The sequence below is a fragment of the Lissotriton helveticus genome, chromosome 2_1 (genome assembly GCF_964261635.1).
Source record: "Lissotriton helveticus chromosome 2_1, aLisHel1.1, whole genome shotgun sequence".
Lineage (NCBI taxonomy): Eukaryota > Metazoa > Chordata > Amphibia > Caudata > Salamandridae > Lissotriton > Lissotriton helveticus.
The window spans coordinates 776243297-776264171 of record NC_136059.1 but is presented as its reverse complement, the minus strand read 5'-3'; the positions used below and the strand labels follow the sequence as shown (position 1 = coordinate 776264171).

Here is a 20875-nt window from a genome sequence, read left to right as displayed (position 1 = left end):
CTGTGCCCCCCACAATATAAAAACTGGGCTAAAGACTTAGAGGAATGGGCCACAGCGGAAATAATCTGCGTGAGGCGAGTTCATAGGGATGACAAATTAGAGGAAGACACGAGGGCATGGCAGGTTATGATCTCAGAAATCCCCATTGGAGAGAGCCCCCTTTCACACGCTACTGAGGGAATGCAGGTGGCTAGAGATAGGTCGGAGGAGGGATTGAGGCCAGAGAATAATCCCGGTCTGTGACCCTACTAGAAAGCCCGGGAGGGTGGTACTTACTATTCCGTGGCACAAGGTATTGGGAGGTGTTTCCCAATGTGACCCGGGGAGAGGATGTTTATAGGTGAATTGTTTATAGTTGTTTTTAGAAGCTGTATTTCTATATCCGAACACAGTATGGAGTGGGTAGCACCAAATATCAGTTGTAATCAGGTCCTTAACAGATGGAATTGTAATGTTGTTTAAGTCTGTCTATTAGGAACCAACAAACATATGCGATATGTAACTGCTGCCACTGCTGTATTGAGATACTGTATGGCTGGAAACTCAATAAAAAAAAATTAGGAAATATTTAAAAAAAAACTTTCCATATGACCACAAAACCCCATGCCATTACCTGTTTCTGCTATCAGACAGCTCTTTCCTATCAGCTGGTCCCTGTTCGACCAGTATATAAAAGGTTTCTAATCAGCCTAGCAATGTGCCACAGCTCCTCTTAATTGCACTTTCTTCACATGGGCTTAGGTACTAACTTGGCCCTACATCTCCAGTCCTTGTAGCTGATGTTCTGCTCAAATGAAGGAGTGTCCAGACAGACTCATGGAAGCAGTCACCTCTTCCTCAGATCCTCTGAATAAGCAGAAAGGATGACTCCTATGTTGTAACTTGACAGATAAGAGTGAACGTGCATTGCTTGTTAAAGAGAAGTGTTTTGACTGCTCAATAGCGGAACACATGAATTTGTTGGAAACCTAGGCAAAAGGATTGGTGATGTATCAAATTCTTTGAAGGCGATAGGTGATAAACCGATTTGTTAGAGGCTTTTGAAGTTTTAGGAAAGGTGATCATAGTACTTATATCAGCAACAAGCATGATGAGCACAGCACAATCAGGTCATGCACACCTTTTCTTGGTTTGTAGATGAATCGAGATACCAACAATCAGTCAGTCAAGAATGCTTTATTCGACAACTTAATGTCATAAAAGTAAACATAACTACAACAAGGCATTTCATTAACACATTCTTTTTAAAAGTTCAAACATTTTCTAAAAAAAGCATTCCTAATGTCAGCCAAGTAACTAGGGCTTAAAATACGTACAAAACAAAGCATTATATATAAAACACAAAGTGCAAATGGGCAAACACCATCAAATACAAAAGGACTCTGCTTATGTTGTTCCTGTAATCCACCAGAAAGTCGAGCCCTGGGATTCATATAGTGCAGGGACATTTTATAAAGTGCAGGGTGCTGAAAAAGCATACTCAAGGTAAATTAGGCCACATTTATAACATTCCTGGTATCAATCAAAATACCAAGCCCTGCTGTACATTCAGTACAAAAAGCAATGTATAAAGTGCAACGTGCAATAGGGCAAACTCAATCAAAGAGGATAATTCCCGTTTATGACACATATTGGGCCTCAGAGTAAAAACCTTCAAAAACAGAATAACAGTTAAAACAACAGTTTTTTCCTGCACCTAATGGCTAATGGCTCCTGTTAGAAAACTTGCAAACCCAAAACAGACAATGGAGGAAGATGACATTTGAAGGTACAGTAGGGCTGGCCTAACTTGCACAAAGTGACAATCTATAAGTAATGATAAAAAAAAGAAAATGGAGAAAATCCTGTTCAGAGAAATTGTCACAAGGACAGGGTTCTAGGGTGCCAGGCTTAGAAAAGCCGTGAGGAACTTACAAAAGCCAATGAGCCATTTGCAGATGAAGTCTTGTTAAAACAAAACAATGGAAAGGTTTACTAACAATTAATAAATGAGGTTGGGCTTGGTTATTCGTGGATAATGTAACATAGCGTCTTACCGATGGCTTTAACAACTACTTTTCTTCCCTTAGTCCCTGGCGCTTGGACAAAAACTGGAGTTTGAAATTTTTTATCGTGAGTTTGACCATGGGTTTGGGACTTAGGAATAAATCAGGGCAACCTTGCCATTTTGTCATTCCTTTAAATACCTTAACCAGGGCATATGTTTGGCTGTATCTAGTGCTAGACAATCAGTAATTATTATTTGGTTTACATTTGTAATGGGACTTGCCCATACTGTCAGCCAGCGCATTAATGGGGCCACTGCAATCTGGTCTGATATATAACCCACCCCTAGTTCTTCGTGTATTATATATGCAGCGGTGGAATGCGGATCTGCCAAGACCTTACATAAGAACTTGTCTTCCTCCTGCTGAATTTCCTTTCCTTCTTTATACCCCTAGATGTCACTGCCATAGGTTGCCATGGGGATACATTTTTCCATATATATCTTCGCCAGGGCCGCAATGGGTTTAGTCCCTAGTTTTGTAGCGAAATTTAATGTGGCCCCTGTAGCCCTTGAAAGGGCATTCTTTTTTTGCGTAATTTGTGGGTACCATGACGCACGTTCGTCAAAAATTACCCCCAAGTAAGGGAAAGTTGTAACCATTGTTAAGTCTGGGGATCATCTTGTCTCCAAATCTAGGAATATCTGTGCAACTGGCTATTAAAGAATCTCCCAAATTATGTATGTATAGTGTGAATAAGAGAGGGGCCAGGATACAACCTTGGCATACCCCTCTTTTCACATCCCAGGTGGTTGTCAAATCCCCATTACTGTTATATCTGACAGCCGCTGTAGTATTCTTATGGATAGCGTGCAGGAAGTCCACGAGCTCTGGTTCGGGACCCATATCACTTAGGATAGACCACAACTTTGATCTGTTAACACAATCAAAGGCTTGCGTCAAGTCCATGAAAGCCAAATGTTTCGTTCCCTTTTTGGCGATGGTGTACTTCCCTACCACTAAGTGTACATTTAAGCATTGGTCCAAGGTCCCTTTTGCCAGGGCTAAAGCCATATCGCAGATTGGAAATAACATTTCAGTTATCCAGCAATGTCGTTAAGCGATTTAGTACGACTTTTCCCAAAATGTTGACTGCTGAATCTAAAAGTGAGATTGGCCTGTAACATGTAGGCTCATCCCTTGCACCCTTTATAAAAATGGGAACGATGACTGTTTTCCCCCAGGATATTTGGCATCCATGTGAACACTCAGCATTAAAAATATTTGTTAAAATGCTAGTCCATACATTTGGATCTGCTTTGTATAGATCGGCCGGTGACCCATCGGGCCTGGGGCCGTTCCGTCAGCTGTAGTTGCAATTGCTTTATAAACCTCCTCTACACTAAAGAGGAGTTTTGTGCTAGTTTGTCCACCTTCCCTACAGTCCTCTGTTTTGCCCAGGTTTACATCACTAAAAATATTTCTAAAATGCGATAACCATTTGTCTGCTGTGATAAAACTGTCAGTGTTAGAGTTAGGAATTTTGGAGAGAAAGAGGCTGTTAACTACCAACCAGAAGTTCGAGCTATCTTTCTGTATGCTAGCCTGTTGTAGGGCATCCCAGGCTTGCTCTTTTAACTCCTTCTTCCTGTTGTGTCTATCTTATAAGCCTTTCTTTTGTCCCTAATTTCTGTTTTGTCTCTAGGGGTATTTTTAAGGACCTGTATAAGCTCCGTATGAGTTGCTGAACATGCTCCATTAAACCATCTTACAGCTTTCGGGCGTCTAGTCCCACCATTAATTGTGAGGTCAGTTTGAATTTGTTTTGTTAATTTCCCAAAGGCTTTTAAGATAGAGCTGTCCTGTATATCGGGGTCTAAACAGGACTCAATTTCGGGAGCGCAAACGGTGTACAAATTGGTAAAAAAGATATCTGGGGGTTTCATTTCCCACTTTGGCCTGCGGGCCTGATCTTTAGTGCTAATATTTGTATTTGTCAAAACAAGTAGCAGATTCTTCAGCTTCGGTAGCAGAAAATAGTATAGCAACAGTAAGTGGATTATGGTCGCTAAAGCCTGACCAAGTAACCAATAAATCCTCAATAAATAAAACTAGTGAAGCAGACAATAGGATATATTCAATAGTGCTAGATCTTCCATTTCCTACATAAGTGGATACTGGCACCATATTGTCCAACTGTTGGAGACAGCATAGTCTTTGATTTGATACAATGCCTTAGAGCAAAATACCTGATAGTGTGTGCTCAAAATAATTTGATGAAAATACCAATTTCCCCTGGTCCTTGTTTATGAGACAATTTAAGTGACATTAATGGATGTTAAAACCCCCTAGAATTAATATTTCATAATACACTGGTTTAACCTCCTCATAACATTCCAAGAAGTCCTTTAAATCTTGTAGGTGTTCCAGCTCATGCCCTCTAGTAAAAGAATTATAAAAATGTATCACTAACACGGTGGCGCAATTCTTAAAAGACAGTTCTACAACCAAAACATTCTGATATTTACAATCAATCAAGCCTGTCTTGCAAGAGAGTTTTAGTGAGAACATTAGCAGTAAACCCCCTCTCGCTCTACCCATGTTCGACGGAATAGCCCATTTATGAAATAAAATGAAACTGTCTAGATAAAACAATCGTTTACTTCCCAAGTTTCCTGAAGGGCGATAATATGATGCATTGAAAGAAAGTTTTCCCAGCATGAATTCCCTCTTTTGGCTCTTATTCCCACTATGTTCCATGAGAGGACCTTATCATACTTGACCACAGTGGGATTTGGGATCGGGAGAGATTCTGGGATTGTAGTGATTATTTCAACATGATCCTGAGCCGCTGGGATGTGTGGGTTTAGGTCATGCTAATTGAGGGAATGCCCTGATCAGTTTTATCTTCTGGCTCTAATCAGTCGTTAATAATGTCAGATGATATGTACTGGCCATTTATTACATTTTTAGTACACCAATGGGTCACTTCATGTATTAGAACCTGGGTGGTTTCCCTAGTTTCTTGGGAGAGAGAAGGGACCTCTAGTAAAACTTTACTAACGGGCGGATGCCGCGGGCAAATCAAGGGTACTTTGATTCGCAACTTTGGGTATGCCATGATTAGGCTGATTGCGTGTGGATAAAAATGTCCTCTCAGCATCCAGGAGTTTTCTGACCTGGGCTACCTCAGGACCCTGGGCTGCAGGTCCTGTCACCTCGGATGTATTTGACTGACTTGATCCACTAAGTATACCATTAGTTCTTAAAACATTAAAAACATTTAAACGTCAGCCAGGTGGGTCAGGTTGAGTTTGAATCTTATTTTGCAGTGGAACTTCTGACCCTGTTAGTTTTGACACGGCAGTCGTAGCACATTTATTACAATTGGCGATTAAGGGCCCGATTAGGATCGCGGACGGACTTGAGTCTGTCCGCGACCCCTGAGGAGGAGGGAACGTCCGCAGGGGCTGCGGCGTTCCCTCCGAGCAGATTAGGATGTGACCGCCAGGGTGGCGGTCACATCCTCTATCTTTAACATTGCGGCGGGTGCAGCTTCAAGCTGCACCCGCCGCAAGGTTAAAAATGCATGATCGCATTTGCATGCACAAAGCGGCAGGCACCGCGCAGTGCCTGCTGCTTTGTGCATGCAAATGCAGGGGGGTACCTACCCAGGGGGCCCGCAACGGGCCCCCGAAGTGAAAGTCCGTATGCTTTCCCACGGCGGAAAAGCCGCCGCGGAAAAGCATGTCTTTCCCACCATCCTAATATGGCTGGCGGTGTCTGTTAGACACCGCCACCATATTAGGGCTATTCCGCCGCGGTTGTAATGCGACCGCGGCGGAAAAGCAGCGGACGGAATTCCAGACCCACCAGCCATCCTAATATGGCAGTGGGTCTTTGGAGGCTCCGCAGCGTTTTTTCCGCATCCTCCGGGCCGGCGGAGGATGCGGAAAAACCGCAATCATAATCGGCACCTAAGTTGTGGACTAATTCTTCTACTTTTTCTATTTTTGTGTTATTGGCACTGAGAGGATCTTTATCATTGATTCAAACTTTGTAAGTAAAGAGTCCAGTTACTGCCCTTGGTTCAAATCAGGTTGTGAAGATGGCTGTTTCCTCATTTGTAACCGGGGCCGCTTCAATTCCCTCTGGTGTTTTGTCGGCTAAAATATTAGAAGACATGTTGGGTTCGCCAGAAATAAGTATTTGACTTAGAGGTGCGAAGATTATGGAAACTGCTGGCCTTTCTGGAGGGTCCATACTAGCCAAAGAATTCCCTTTTTCTCCCTCCTCCCTGATAATGTGGGTTTGAAGACATTTTCCAGCCTCTAAGTATAACCTGCATCTCGAGATGCGGGAGCCCTGAAGAGTTTTTAAATGCACCTCCTGACGCTCCCGCTGCTGTCGGCGTGACGTTGGAGGCAAAGGACGGCCGTGGTGCTGCTGGGGCTTGTAGTCCTGGCCCCTGTCCTCAGAGTACCCCCAGTGCCTGCAAGAAGGGCGTCCCACGCTGTGGGAGCCCTGAAGAGCTTTTAAATGCACCTCCCGGTGCTCGCACTGCTGTTGGCGTGATGTTGGCGGCAAACGACGGCTGCGGTGCTGCTGGGGCTTGTAGTCCTGGCCCCCCGTCCTGAGAGTACCCCGGTGGCTGCAAGAAGGGAGTCCCGCACTGCGGAAGCCCTGAAGAGTTTTTAAATGTGCCTCTTGGTGCTCGCACTGCTGTCGGTGTGACGTTGGCGGCAAAGGAAGGCTGCGGTGCTTCTGGGGCTTGTAGTCCTGCACCCCGTCCTCCGAGTACCCCCGATGGCTGCAAGACGGGTGTCCCGTGCTGCGGGAGCCCTGAAGAGTTTTTAAATGTGCCTCACGGTGCTTGCACTGCTGTCGCCGTGACATTGGAGGCAAAGGACTGCCGCAGTGCTGCTGGGGCTTGTAGTCCTGGCCCCCATCCTCATGATATCCCCGGTGGCTGCAAGTAGAGCGTCTCGCTCTGCGGGAGCCCTGAAGAGTTATTAAATGCACCTCCTGGCGCTCGCACTGCTGTCGGTGTGACGTTGGAGGCAAAGGACAGCCACGGTGCTGCTGGGGCGTGTAGTCCTGGCAACCGTCCTCAGACTAACCCCGGTGGCTGCAAGAAGGGCGTCTCGCTCTGCGGGAGCCCTGAAGAGTTATTAAATGCACCTCCTGGCGCTCGCACTGCTGTCGGTGTGACGTTGGAGGCAAAGGACAGCCACGGTGCTGCTGGGGCGTGTAGTCCTGGCAACCGTCCTCAGACTAACCCCGGTGGCTGCAAGAAGGGCGTCTCGCGCTGCGGGAGCCCTGAAGAGTTTTTAAATGCACCTCCTTGTGCTCGCGCTGCTGTCGGTGTGACGTTGGTGGCAAAGAATGGCCGCGGTGCTGCTGGGGCTCGTAGTCCTGCACCCCGTCCTCAGAGTACCCCTGGTGGCTCCAAGAAGGGCGTCCCGCGCTGTGGGAGCCCTGAAGAGTTTTTAAATTGGCCTCCCAGTGCTCGCACTGCTGTTGGGGTGACATTGGCGGCAAACGACAGTCACGGTGCTGCTGGGGCTTGTAGACCTGTCCCCTGTCCTCAGAGTACCCCCTGTGGCTGCAAGAAGGGAGTCTCGCACTGCGGGAGCCCTGAAGAGTTATTAAATGCACCTCCTGGTGCTCGCACCGCTGTTGGTGTGACGTTGGCGGCAAAGGAAGGCTGCGGTGCTGCTGGGGCTTGTAGTCCTGCACCCCGTCCTCCAAGTACCCCTGATGGCTGCAAGAAGGGTGTCCCGTGCTGCGGGAGCCCTGAAGAGTTTTTAAATGCGCCTCACGGTGCTTGCACTGGTGTCGGCGTGACATTGGAGGCAAAGGACTGCCGCAGTGCTGCTGGGGCTTGTAGTCCTGGCCCCCATCCTCATAATATCCCCGGTGGCTGCAAGAAGGGCCTCTCGCGCTGCGGGAGCCCTGAATAGTTTTTAAATGCACCTCCTGGCACTCACACTGCTGTTGGTGTGACGTTGGAGTCAAAGGACAGCCAAGGTGCTGCTGGGGCGTGTAGTCCTGGCAACCGTCCTCAGACTAACCCCGGTGGCTGCAAGAAGGGCGTCTCGCGCTGCGGGAGCCCTGAAGAGTTTTTAAATGCACCTCCTGGTGCTCGCGCTGCTGTCGGTGTGACGTTGGTGGCAAAGGATGGCCGCGGTACTGCTGGGGCTCGTAGTCCTGCACCCCATCCTCGGAGTACCCCTGGTGGCTGCAAGAAGGGCGTACCGCGCTGTGGGAGCCCTGAAGAGTTTTTAAATTGGCCTCCCAGTGCTCGCACTGCTGTTGGGGTGACATTGGCTGCAAACGACAGTCACGGTGCTGCTGGGGATTTTAGACCTGTCCCCTGTCCTCAGAGTACCCCCTGTGGCTGCAAGAAGGGAGTCTTGCACTGCGGGAGCCCTGAAGAGTTATTAAATGCGCCTCCTGGTGCTCGCACTGCTGTCGGTGTGACGTTGGCAGCAAAGGACCTCCGCGGTGTTGCTGAGGCTTGAAGTCCTGGCCCCCATCCTCAGAATACCACCGGTGGCTGCAAGAAGGGGGTACAACAATCACATCTGAGGAGAACAACAGGTGAATGATTGTTCAGGGTCAAACAGGCATTAACTGTGCTTCTTCAATATGGCCATTATCAGGTATTTAGTATAAGGCTGAAATCCGAATAAAGTAAACAAGGCAATATGCAGATAATGTCTAATCCTAATAGTAAAAGGATCTTAACAACAGGTTGTCAAGCAAGCATCTTTGCACCTTGTGTTTCAAAGTCTTCATAGATGTATATATACTTCAGAGTTCAGGAAGAAGCCAGAAGAGACATCAGGCTGTCAGAGGTAGTGCATACCATCCATCATCTTTGTGTCAGACGTAGTGGTACATACATTCTACAGGGAAATTTGTTGGGATAAGTGAGCAGGGGTAAAATTCAATAAGGTGACAGCCTGCCTGTTGATTTTTGGGCTGCCTGTATTGATTTGCTAACACCTACATTGTCAGCAATTTGTGAAGTTGGTGTATTTCACAACTCCATGATGCCCTAATATCTAACAATGATAAGAAAATGGTAAACCGTGTGTCATATTGTCCATTGTGGATGCTGAGGACCAGTACCGTAGTATTACATAACTGGGCCCTTATTTATAAATGTTTCGCCCAATGCAGCACAGCATTCACATTTGCTACCCTGTGTTGCACAAGGGAGAGAATGCAGCGCAGGTTCATATCTACAAAGACTTGCCATGATGCATGTCTCATCCCACGCACTGGTGCACAAACAGGCTGCCTTACACGGAGAATATTTGTGCACCATGTGCAAGGTTAGTGTGTACTGTCCAGCATACGATTTGTACTGGAGGCCTACCCCTCCAGAACCAATTCCTAGAAGTAGAGATTCCTATGCATAGATAAACTCAGAAGGTTCCATGCATTGAATCTGTGATGTGCACTACAGCAAACAAGCAATATGTTGTCTATTTCGTTGAAAGATCACATTTTCCCTTGCTTGCACCTGCTTCAGGTAGCTGTTAGTGTTTGACGCGAAGCCCAAAAACTAATATCTACTACTTAAGTGGATTAGGTTTGCATCAAATCCTATAGGTTTTTGTTGATCAAGCTTAGTATTGCTTCCTTGATGACTCACAGTGCTGCAAAGCAGTTTTTGTGTTGTGAACAGTTTGCCTTTCCAATGCAAAACACCTTTTGTTCTGTTTTAGTAATTAGCATGCACCTTTTTGCACAGCTTTATCTTGGTAGCGCTGTTGGCAAACCTTAGTAAATTTTACTCTTAGACATTACTTGCATATTTTAGTGTGTGCCTAGTATCATATGTTGAGGCAAGACCTGGCACCCCCAACTGCTTTAATTGTGTCAAGTGGCATTAAATATTCAAAACACCTACGAGTTTTTTTATTGGGTGAATCCTTTGCTCTTCAGGTTTCGATGCAATGAGTCTTAGTGATGTGCAGATTTATGAGTATGAAACTATTTGCCTAAATGCTCACATTTAGAGGAACCAAGCAGAATTGCCATGTATTTTCCTTAAATATAAGGACATGATAACAACATTTGAAAATACATATTTTTTCTATAAAAATATTGCTCTAATAACTTCTAAAAGATTGCTTTTAGATATAAATAATTAAAGCATGTTTTAACGTAAGTACCAGAACAATGAGAGTTTTAAAAAAAAAGTTAATATTCTCATGACCTACACAAATTCTGCAGTGGAACAATTTAAATATCTAATACAAACAAATGAAAAGGAATGTTATTGGAGTTGGTTTGTTTTGGGATTTATAGCAGCAGAGGTAAAAAACATGTTCACGTATATTTTCAGTCATCTTTACAGGGATATGAACTATTCTAAAGCTGTCTTCTCCAAAATATTTCACAGTGCTGGCACATACTGTGAGCATTGTGAGCATTCTACTTCTATATCAAAACTCTGTGATCTTTACAGGTGTCTCTTATGGCAGGAAGGCAAACTGATATGTGGTTTGATACAGCAGTGAGTCTTGTTTCAGGTACTGGCATGGATATTGCAGGTAGATATCAAATCAGATAGGAGCCAATTACAATGCAGCATTTTTGGTAGTGTACAGTTGCCTGTTTTACAATAATGCTTACACACGGCTTTATATATCTAAATGGAAGTGTGTACACGTGGGCAGAAGATGAGCCCATTTCGATACAGCTGAGAACATAACAATCCACACACATAAATGTGCTGCCCAATTAGTGTTGTTGCGGCACAAATGTGGAAACAAAGGCTACAAACCGGTTTAGCTGAAGTTAGAAAGTACACTTATAAGGCACCAGGAAGGACTGCTGATCTTTGAACAGTTAGTAACAAATAACACAGCGCATAACTACAATATTCAGAGGAAAACTATTCTATAAGCTGATAGTTCTCGCAAATAGAAGGAGACTTGTAGGATAAATGTTCCCGGATCACTCAGAAAAGCCTGTGCGTTTGAAGTGTTAATTAGGTCCTAATTAGTAACTCTTTCATGTATAAACACTTCCACAGCTTTAGTTGCTTTTGGATACTCAAGCGCTAGAGAATGCAAGGGCGCACAATCATTATCCCCCAGAGGATGGTCCCTTTCAGCTGAATCACAAAGGTATCTGACAGTCTGATATCTTGGAATATGGCCACTCTCCTTGTCTTATGAAAAGGAAATACCATTTACACTATTTTAGGGTGTCTCCTCTAAATAACATATATTATCTTCATATCAATTGTAATTACTTATTGAAAACAAAATTAGCTGTTTCATTATGTTTGCAATACCCTTTCCTTGTTCCCTTTTTGTTGTGGAAGGGCTGAACAGTAGCTATCATTCATTATACATCTTTATGACATATATTTTTAGAGGACCCTCGGGATTCAATTTCTTATCCTTGGATAATCTTAGCTCATTTCAATTTACACACTTAAGCCTTTTCAAAGGCAATTAGGGGCAGATTTATGAAGGCCAGATTTATGAAGGCCTAGGTTTGTAGCCTTTCCAACGTGACGCATCTAAGAGATGCGTCACGTTGGAAAGCCCTGCGCCATGAGGAGGCGTTCCTGCGCAGGGGGGGGCGTTCCTGCGCAGGAACGCCTCCTAAAAGTGGCTGAGTGAAATCTATGAGATTTCACTCAGTCACTTTCTACGTCAATTCCTTACGCCTGCTTGAAGCAGGCGTAAGGGTGACGCAACATGCATTGAATGGGAGGCTCCTGTGCATTGCAGGAGTCATGTCGCACTTGCGACATGACTCCTGCAATGCGCCGCCCGTGCGCCGAGAGATGCGTCACGCATCCTCACTGTCTTGCACCATGGTGCGCCGCATCATAAATGCGGCGCACCATGTGTGGCGGAGCAGTGGCGCACTGTGGCGCATGTTAACTGGCGCATCCCTGGGGATGCGCCAGTTAACATAAATCTGCCCCTAGTGTTCACAGTACTCTACTAATGACGCAATATTTCAATCCTTTCGAGGCATCACAGTGGCTTTTTTAATGTGTTAAGGCAAATGGACCCAACTCTTTTTCTGACTTTTTTTCTACTTTATCAGTCGTGTTAGTTAATATTTTGTCAAATCATATAATGCTAATGTGAAGCCTGATTTGCTTCACACTCTGTATCAGCAACTGCCTCTTCCCAATTTTAATGTATTTTTAAGGTGTGTTAAATCTGTTTAAGAATTGTATTTAAGGTTCAAAGTTGATGAGATATCCCGATTTCTGTCTGCGTGTCAGTTTTGGTTGAAATCTAGTGTTCCTGCTGCATATCTGCTGCATAGGACAGCAGCGGTTTTCTATATGACAGTTATCCAAGGAGTATCTATACTAATATAATAAAGAGAGAGCCCAAACATTTGAGGCGGGTAATCTCAGGAACCACAGCACCAATCACAACACCCAATACAGCGTTGGAAAGGGCAGTTGCAGCAGAAGGACATAGGCTATGCAGACGCCCACCATATACATTTAAAAGGTAAAAGAACCGTGCCCGCAAAGTAGTCCCTTGTGGGCGTGTCTATGTTGTGCTGTGGGAGTGTGCTGGGGGCGTGACAATCGCTGGGGGCGTGTGGTACGTTCCGCCCTTCATGCCATGTCTCATATCGTGTGCAGTGGGCGTGTGCTGGGGGCGTGGGCGTGTGCGGGGAAGCGGGATTACGGGAAAAAAAAGCATACGTTGTGCCCAATATTTCATTGTTTTTTCTTCCCAGGTTCTGTACATTCCAGCTCCGGGTGTCCAACCTGCTCCATTTAAATACCCCTGCACCCCATAATCATAACCCACCCTTACTCCTTAAAATACCCCAACACCCTTAAACACTAACCCATCTTAACCCTATAAATATACCCTGTACCCAAAACCCAAACCTATCCCTAAACCCTAAAAATACCCCTGTACCCCAAAACCCAAACCTAGCCCTGAACCCTATAAATACCCCTGTACCTCAAAACCCAAACCTACCCCTGAACCCTAAAAATACCCCTGTACCCCAAAACCCAAACCTAGCCTTGAACCCTAAAAATACCCCTGTACCCCAAAACCCAAACCTACCCCTGAACCCTAAAATACCCCTCTACCCCAAAACCCAAACCTAGCCCTGAACCCTTAAAATACCCCTCTACCCCAAAACCCAAACCTACCCCTGAGCCCTAAAAATACCCCTGTACCCCAAAACCCATACCTACCCCTGAACCGTAAAATATCCCTGTACCCCAAAACCTAAACCTAGCCCTGAACCCTAAAATTACCCCTGTACCCCAAAACCTAAACCTAGCCCTGAACCCTTAAAATACCCCTGTACCCCAAAACCCAAACCTACCCCTGAACGCTAAAAATACCCCTATACCCCAAAACCCAAACCTAGCCCTGAACCCTAAAAATACCCCTGTACCCCAAAACCCATACCTATAACTAAACCCTAAAACTACCCCTGTACCCCATAACCCAAAACTATATCTGAACCCTTAAAATACCCAAACACCCCAAAACATATACCTCAGTACCCCAAAACATATACCCCTATACCCATACTTACCTTATCCAGACATTAAAAAAACATGCTTTTACCATTCATGCATTTACAACGAATTTCGTTGTAAATGTATGCGTGGTAAAAGCATATAAAATGTAATGCCATGCGTTATAATGGCATTGCGGAGTCATGGTACTTTTGTAATGAAAGTATGCGGAGTGATGGTATGCGGAAAGAAAGTTGCGGAATAATGGGTGTTTACCCTCCCCCGGTAAGTACATTGGTTGCACGGCGGCCCACATCTCCAGCAACATACTCATAGTTTTTTCACCACCGATTTGAAAAATGCACAGGTCTCTCTCATTGATGGCCAGCACCGACATACACTTTTAGACACACCTCCCGCCACAAGTTCTAGAATTGCGAACGTTAGAGCTGGGAAACTACATTCGAATCTCGGCATCAGCTCAACATCCTGTGATTCCAGGCAAATCGATTTGTCTCCCCGTGCCTACCACAAATGAATGTGTTCTTCTGTAATGTAAATTGTGCTCATGCCATGTTGTCGACTTCGCCCTATATAATATTGCAAGGAAAAATAAAGTAGGGAAACTCGAGTTCACACACTACTGAAGGCGCACTCTTAAGTGCATCAGCAGTGCACTGTGATTCGGAGCGTTTCACAGGCTTGTCATAGATAAGAAATGCTATCAAAACGAAATCCTACAAAACAATATACTACTGGCCGGCAGCAATTCATACCCGGACAACGTCGGGACGGGCAACTAGTTTACTTATAAATTTGGGAATTGCTGTTGATAATCAGCTGATTTATTTGAATGGAAGAAAACTGATTATGGCGCAGGTCCAGACGGAGAAAGGCGGGAAACAACAGTCACCCAGGTCAGCATCAGTAAAATAAATGTAATCAGGTTGAGACAGTTATCTTAGGAAGAGGAGGCAAAGTAGGAGTGTGACACCTGTGGACCTGGCTCCTGCATAAGAGGGATCAACTCTGGCGGAGATAGATGCATCTGTAGAACAGGAGCATGGGGGGGCATAAGGGAGAGGAAAGTGCACTGAATGCGACCAGTAGAACTGTAGAAATGCACATGTGTATCAGGTTCTTGAGGAGAAAAGGAGAGCACAGGTAAATGTGGGATTAAACATGAATACGTGAAACTAGAAGAAATCTGATGTGTGGGTTGTATACAACGATAAAAAAGCAAGTTCAAACACAGGGAAATAGAAGAGTAATAAAGGAGAAGGTATATTTTGGACATTTGCTTTTTGGATAAACTGTAGAGGTGTGTGAATTTTCTGTCCGTAAACTTTCTGGGCCATGAAAGAACAAATTATAACTTTAATTAGAACATTGGAATGTGGAGCACTCCATTGCAGACAATGGAGTGCTGTGTGATTCTACGGGCCGGTAAAGGCCCGCAGAGCAACATTCCAATGTTTAAACAAAGTCCTCTCGGTGCTCGAGGGTATTTCAATCCCCTTGGGCTCGAGAGGCCTTTGTTTAATTTGTTAGAACATTGGGCCCTCTAGTGGCAGAATTTTCTAATAGCCTTATAGCCCTTCATAGCTGGGCTATACCGGCTATTAAAGTCCCGCTCCCATGTTTAACGCTAGAGCGGGCCTTTAATAGACGGTGTAGCCTGATCCGGCAAGCTATAAGGCTATATTATATCGTAGGCTAACTACAGAACAGTTTATTTATCATACTTTAAAAATTTGTGAGATACTTCTAAGAGTTGAGGCTCTGTTCATTTCCATTGTCTACTGAACATGAATTATAAATTGACAAAATCTTTAGGTACTACTCACAATAAATGCTCTTTCAATATGTTGCAATTAGGGTTTGCTACAGAAACAGATTTATCTTCTATCTGTTTACTTCATATTTTAAATAAAGGGTTAATACTGCGATTCTACCAGGCTACTGATGACTTTATTCCCACTGTCCCTTTATTATACAAGCAATACCCGCTATTCAAGTACTAATAGGCAGTACTTCTTTCTGAGAAATCCTGGGACTCTCCCATTGCTAGTAAGGGATCACTGCTGTGAAGTGCTGACACGTTCCATGGCAAATAAATACGTGATATTATTCATAGAGCACCATTCACAAAGGAGAATTTGGACTTAAATGTAAGTTTACAACCACATGTCTTTGTTTTATGCCTGGTAGAAACTTACTCAGGGATTTTTGGTTGGTGTAAATCCAATTACCTGTGTAGAGATCCCCTATGAGTGTGGAGGTCTCCACACCAGTAATTCCAACTCAAGCAGTGGATAAACTAGGAACTCCATGGTGTATAGGTGAGCGTAGAATTTTGTGAATGACCACAAAAATGTCTGTTTTGTGGGCATTCACAAACATTTGTCATTCCTATTCCACCCTGGAACTGTTCAGAACTGGTAAACGAACCAAATACACATCAGAATAGGTGTAGAGGTGTACTTCATCCACTGCCCCCATAACGTTTCCCCAGAACTGCAGCAGATACAAGGGAATAGGTAGAAAAGAAGATAAATGCAGTTCTACCAATCTTCCTTCTTGTACTTAATTCTAGACATTGCAGTCACCACATTCTACTTTGACAAAAAAAAGTATGAATACTGTGCAACTGGTACAGGTTAAAACGTCTTCTCAGTGCTTCCACACTGTAAGTGTGCATACCCAACTGGTCAGCAGGTTCTTTTTGGTTACATAATATTCCCAAGACTAAAGTCCTTCAGGCCTCAGTAGTTTCCCATTGCATTAAACTCTGTCAAGAACAGTTCTAGATATTCATAAGGGTCTATTCATGAGGATGTCTTCCAAAACCGTAGAACAAGTCTGAGGAGGCAAAGGATTTTAGATGAATAGACAGGTCAACTATCCTAGGGATTCCACAGAGGACAAAGTAGAGGAAATGCCTTACATTTCATGCTCTATCCGTGAGTCCAGTTGGCTGTGCATGGGTTCTTAAAGAGCAAAGCTACTAATTGATTGGTAAATACCACTAATATATTCCCTACTTTCCTTAAAGTTTCACCACTTCAAATTTCCCATCAATATGTACTTCCTGTTTCAACAATGTGACAAATGGAGGAGAAAACTCCCAAAGATTGTTCCTTGCAAATTTCAAGAGGTCAGAAGAACCTTATCAGAACTGTGTATTCTCTGAATACTGATTTACCCCCTTGGTAACTAAATCAGACCCTCGCAACAGCAAACAAAATATAACATTTTGTAGTAACCTCACCAAAACACTCTTCAATAGAAAAGGGAAACATCAATGTTAATGGAATGTAAATACAAAAGTGTAGTGAACTGCCATGTTGTAATTTTTTTGGTCATAATTTACCTATGGCAAATGTAATGCATCCCTATGGATTTGAGCAATGTTCTTTATACACTAATCTCTTTACCAGGTGCAATGAGACTAGAAGGGAAGGTAAACCTTCCTGCACAAAAATACTCACAAGAGATATTTTCCTCTTTCTGTGTGTGCTGCAGAATGCAGCACACATTGAAAGAGGAACAACGAGGAGAAATAAAGATATTTCTTCTCACTGTGCCTCCCTTACGCCTTCCCTGAGAATGCGTAAGTTTTTGGCACTGCCTCAGACTTCTTATTTCTCGTAAATCTGGGCAGTGTCAAAAAGTCATGGGTGTTGCTGGAAACACCCTCAGCAACACCCATGGAAGGTCCCTTTCATGCAGTTTTCTGTGTGAAAGGGGCACATATTTCTAAGGTCATGAAAAGCCATGTAACGTGGCTTTACGTAGCCTTATAAATATTCCAGTGGAACATTGTGCCACCCGAATGTCAAAAAAGTGATGTCCCTGTGCCGCAATAGTACCCACAGGGTCTCATAAATGAGGCCACCAGTCTCCAAGGCTTGGTGCAACCTCCCCTGGTTGAGCTCCAGCATTTAATCCCTCGCTCAACATTTCCAGGAGCAACCTGAAGCCCAAATCCTCAACTCTACCCTCCAATGCTTGGTGCAATTGTCTCATCTAAATTACTTTTGCTAAGTTCAAGTATGGGTCAATATCCAAGGTGCTGTGTCAGCTATCCAGGTACAAACAGTGCCTTGGATACCCACTTCTGCAAAATTCTTTAGAGTGAGATGGTTGACTATGTTGAATGTTGCGGCTAGATCTAAAATAATTTGGGCCTCAACACCGTCAGCATACTACTATCATCTCTGGTTAACAATAGTCTACAGCACAAGCAACCCCATGCTAATGCCTGGATGAATGTCTGCCTGTACATGATGAAGGAGGTCATGATGTCCTACTTGATCTTGATTTGAAACCAAGTTTATATTTCAAAGTATATGCTGGATGGGGAAGGAGAGAAGTAAGGCAGTAATAAAAATGGTCTGTGGCACAAACTTCTGCTTTACTTTTTCCTTTCTTTTCATCTAACTTTAATTCTTTCTCTCTCCTCTGTTCTTGTTTTTAGTGTGCCCCCTCTTCATTTACCATCACTATTTCTCTCTCTCATTTTCACTATTGGCCCTTCTCTCTCAAACTGTTCTCTTCTCCCCTTCAGCTACCTTCGCCCAGGCCTGTCAGGTCAATTTCTCATCCAGATTACTTATGATGCTGTGATTCTGTTTCTTCACACAAAACAGTAGAGGTACAGCAGAAAGAGAAACTGTGCAAACGTATTGTTAATCCACACACAAAATTGACAAATGTATTGCAAGCCTTCTTCACATACAGACATGAAAGGCATTTTATAGGCAGCAACTTTGAAAAACACCCCCACACCAAACAGCTTTATCATTGTAATTAGCGCATGGCTACTCAAAGAGTAGATGATACATTGGAAGGGGGTTGTCGACATTGAGGATTTTTTGGACAATTTGAGGATTACGTATGACAGATCATTTCCAAGTAATTTTAAACCAAACTCAACTTTTATTCCCCATATGGGCAGCAGTACTAAGGAAACAAAAAAAGAAATTGAGGCACGATGCCAGAGTAGAACTTGGAACTTGTCATGGAACCAGAAGGTGGTGTTAGAAGCCATCTCCCAGGATACTAATGATGCTATCCGCCCTGCTGATAAGGGTGGTAATATAGTGGTATTACCTAGAAACATGCACATTTTGGAAATTCTTAGGCAGTTGTCTGACAGTCACTGTAATATGCTCTTTAACAGAGAAAAGTACAATAAAACCATTGCGGATTATTGGGAGAAACTAGACAGATGGAAAAATAAAGGGTTACTTGAACAAGAGGAATATTGACTACCCCAAGAATGATTATCCATGCATGCCTGTGATATATCTTTTACCCAAGTGTAAAAGAACAGTATCAATCCCCACGAAGCCCTACTGATTCATCCAGAGGGAGTGCCTTGGAGAATACATCAAAATATGTTTTGTTTTTTTAAATGTTTGTAATGACATTGCCTTCCTATATTAACGAGACTAAAGACTTCCTAAGATTAAAGGAATAGTATGAGAAGATGATTTTCTACATATGACCTTAGATGTGTGTTCCTTGTATATAAACATCGGGCATGAAGATGGCATCAAAGCATGCCAACAATTGCTAAGGGCTAGACCTAAGCATTATCACACATACAGGCATGATTATGGAGATCTTAATCATTGCCTCAAGAATGCTATCTTTGTTTTCAATGGGGTCATATGTACACAACTTAAAGGCACTGTGATGGGCTTGTGCTTTGACCTCAGTTTGTAAACCTATTCCTTGGGTGGTTGGTGGAGCAGGTGTCCGGAGCACCAGAAACCATAGATGAGGCAGACTACATTATTATCTGGTTCAGGTTCATAGCTGATTTATTGATCATTTGAGGGGGTGGGAAGAATCAGCATTGGGGTTAGTACAGAAACTCAATCAGCGAGGATGAAATTGAATTTCTAGATAGACTAATTGAGGTTAACGATAACAGACTGAAAACCAGCCTATATAGAAAACCATTGGCTGGTAACAGCCACCTACATGCTTTCAGCAGTCAGTCGAAGGTTGAGTATCCCTAGCGGGAAGCTGTTGAGAGTGAAGCAGTACTGTAAAATAAAGACATAATTTCAGAAGAAACAAAAACTCACAATAGAGAGATTTAGAAAGCGAGGAAACACCCAGTGGGCTCTTAAGGGGAGAGATGAGAATCTCTTTCACTCCAGTGGATGGCTAAGGCCAAAGAAAGGGGAGAGACTAGACTGCTTATCATAGCAGTAGTTCCAGGAAGAGCAAGGACATTTTAGAGAAACATTTGAAAATCCTTAGAAGTGACCATACATTGGAGAAGGTTCGCTGTGAAAGGCCCAGCATTATAAAAAGGGAGAAAATATGTCTTAGGGTTATACAAGTACACAGTGACACCACAGAAAGATGGACAGTGAACAAAAGTGAACTTAAGGGCTTGTAATGCATGTAAGGCTTGTACGTGGAATTAATGGTTCATTTAGGAAAGACTGTGTACTTGCCCTCCTTTGCCCTGTGATGAAGCAGGAGAAACAAAGTATTTTTTGTACCCCTTGGAAGTTAATAACCTCATACCCTTAATGATACTAACTGTTTGAACGCATGTATTAATCAAGAAATGCACCCTTATTAAACAGTACACGTGGGCAACTTGCTGGAATTTCAAATTCTAATTTATTTACAAATGTAAAGCAAAATAACATTAGAGATGTGTTTTGCATTGTAAATAGAGTAAATTGCATGATTTGTGTTGCGTAGAGAATTGTACTGTGGCAAAGAATGCAGATGGTAAGTAAAATGGCTTTAAAGGTCGCTTCTGCTAGGTAATACCTAACACAGGTCTTTAGAATGGTCTTTGTTAAACAGAAAGGCTTATTTTCTATTTCAAATTTTTGTTGTGTTTGTTCTTATATTAGTTTCATTCCGGCCTGCTAGGCTGTGCTTCAAAAATGGCCGTCAGAAATGGATAAGGTTGCATGCGCTGAACAAAATGGCCCCGCGCAAGAGCAGAGTGAATGCTTCAGTCACGTGTATGCAGCCTGTGCCCGGAGCGAGAGATGTCAAGGCCAGCCTGACCTGCAGCAAGAGTTGTGCCAAGAGTTCAGAATGTATGCATGGGAACGGATGGGAGATTCGAGCTACAAAGGATGGACTAATGAGTGACCATCAGAGTTTGTTACAATATACCTTAACACAAGGAATTACACTTGGACATTGTGGATCATGATAACTACTGTATGCATTATTGTCTTAAAACCGGTTTGAACAAGGAGGGCGATGAGGTGACCATCACCATCCCTGCAATGGACCAATTAGCATGATTGCAACTTTAAGTGTAGTGAGCCAGAGAAAAGGGTATAAGAAAGTCTGCTCTTACGTTGTGCGCAGCTTGCTGCTTCTTCTATTCTGTCATTCTGGA

The 20875-nt window shown here is 43.6% G+C and overlaps 1 long non-coding RNA gene across 1 annotated transcript in view; it reads left to right on the top strand.

The window, feature by feature from the left end:
- The window catches only part of LOC144819498 (uncharacterized), a 160359-nt gene extending 139892 nt beyond the window's left edge, over window positions 1–20467 (top strand). The window contains exon 3 of the long non-coding RNA XR_013607410.1: window positions 20373–20467. This is a non-coding gene — a long non-coding RNA (uncharacterized LOC144819498). The remainder of the gene's footprint in view (window positions 1–20372) is intronic.
- Window positions 20468–20875: the final 408 nt, after the last annotated feature.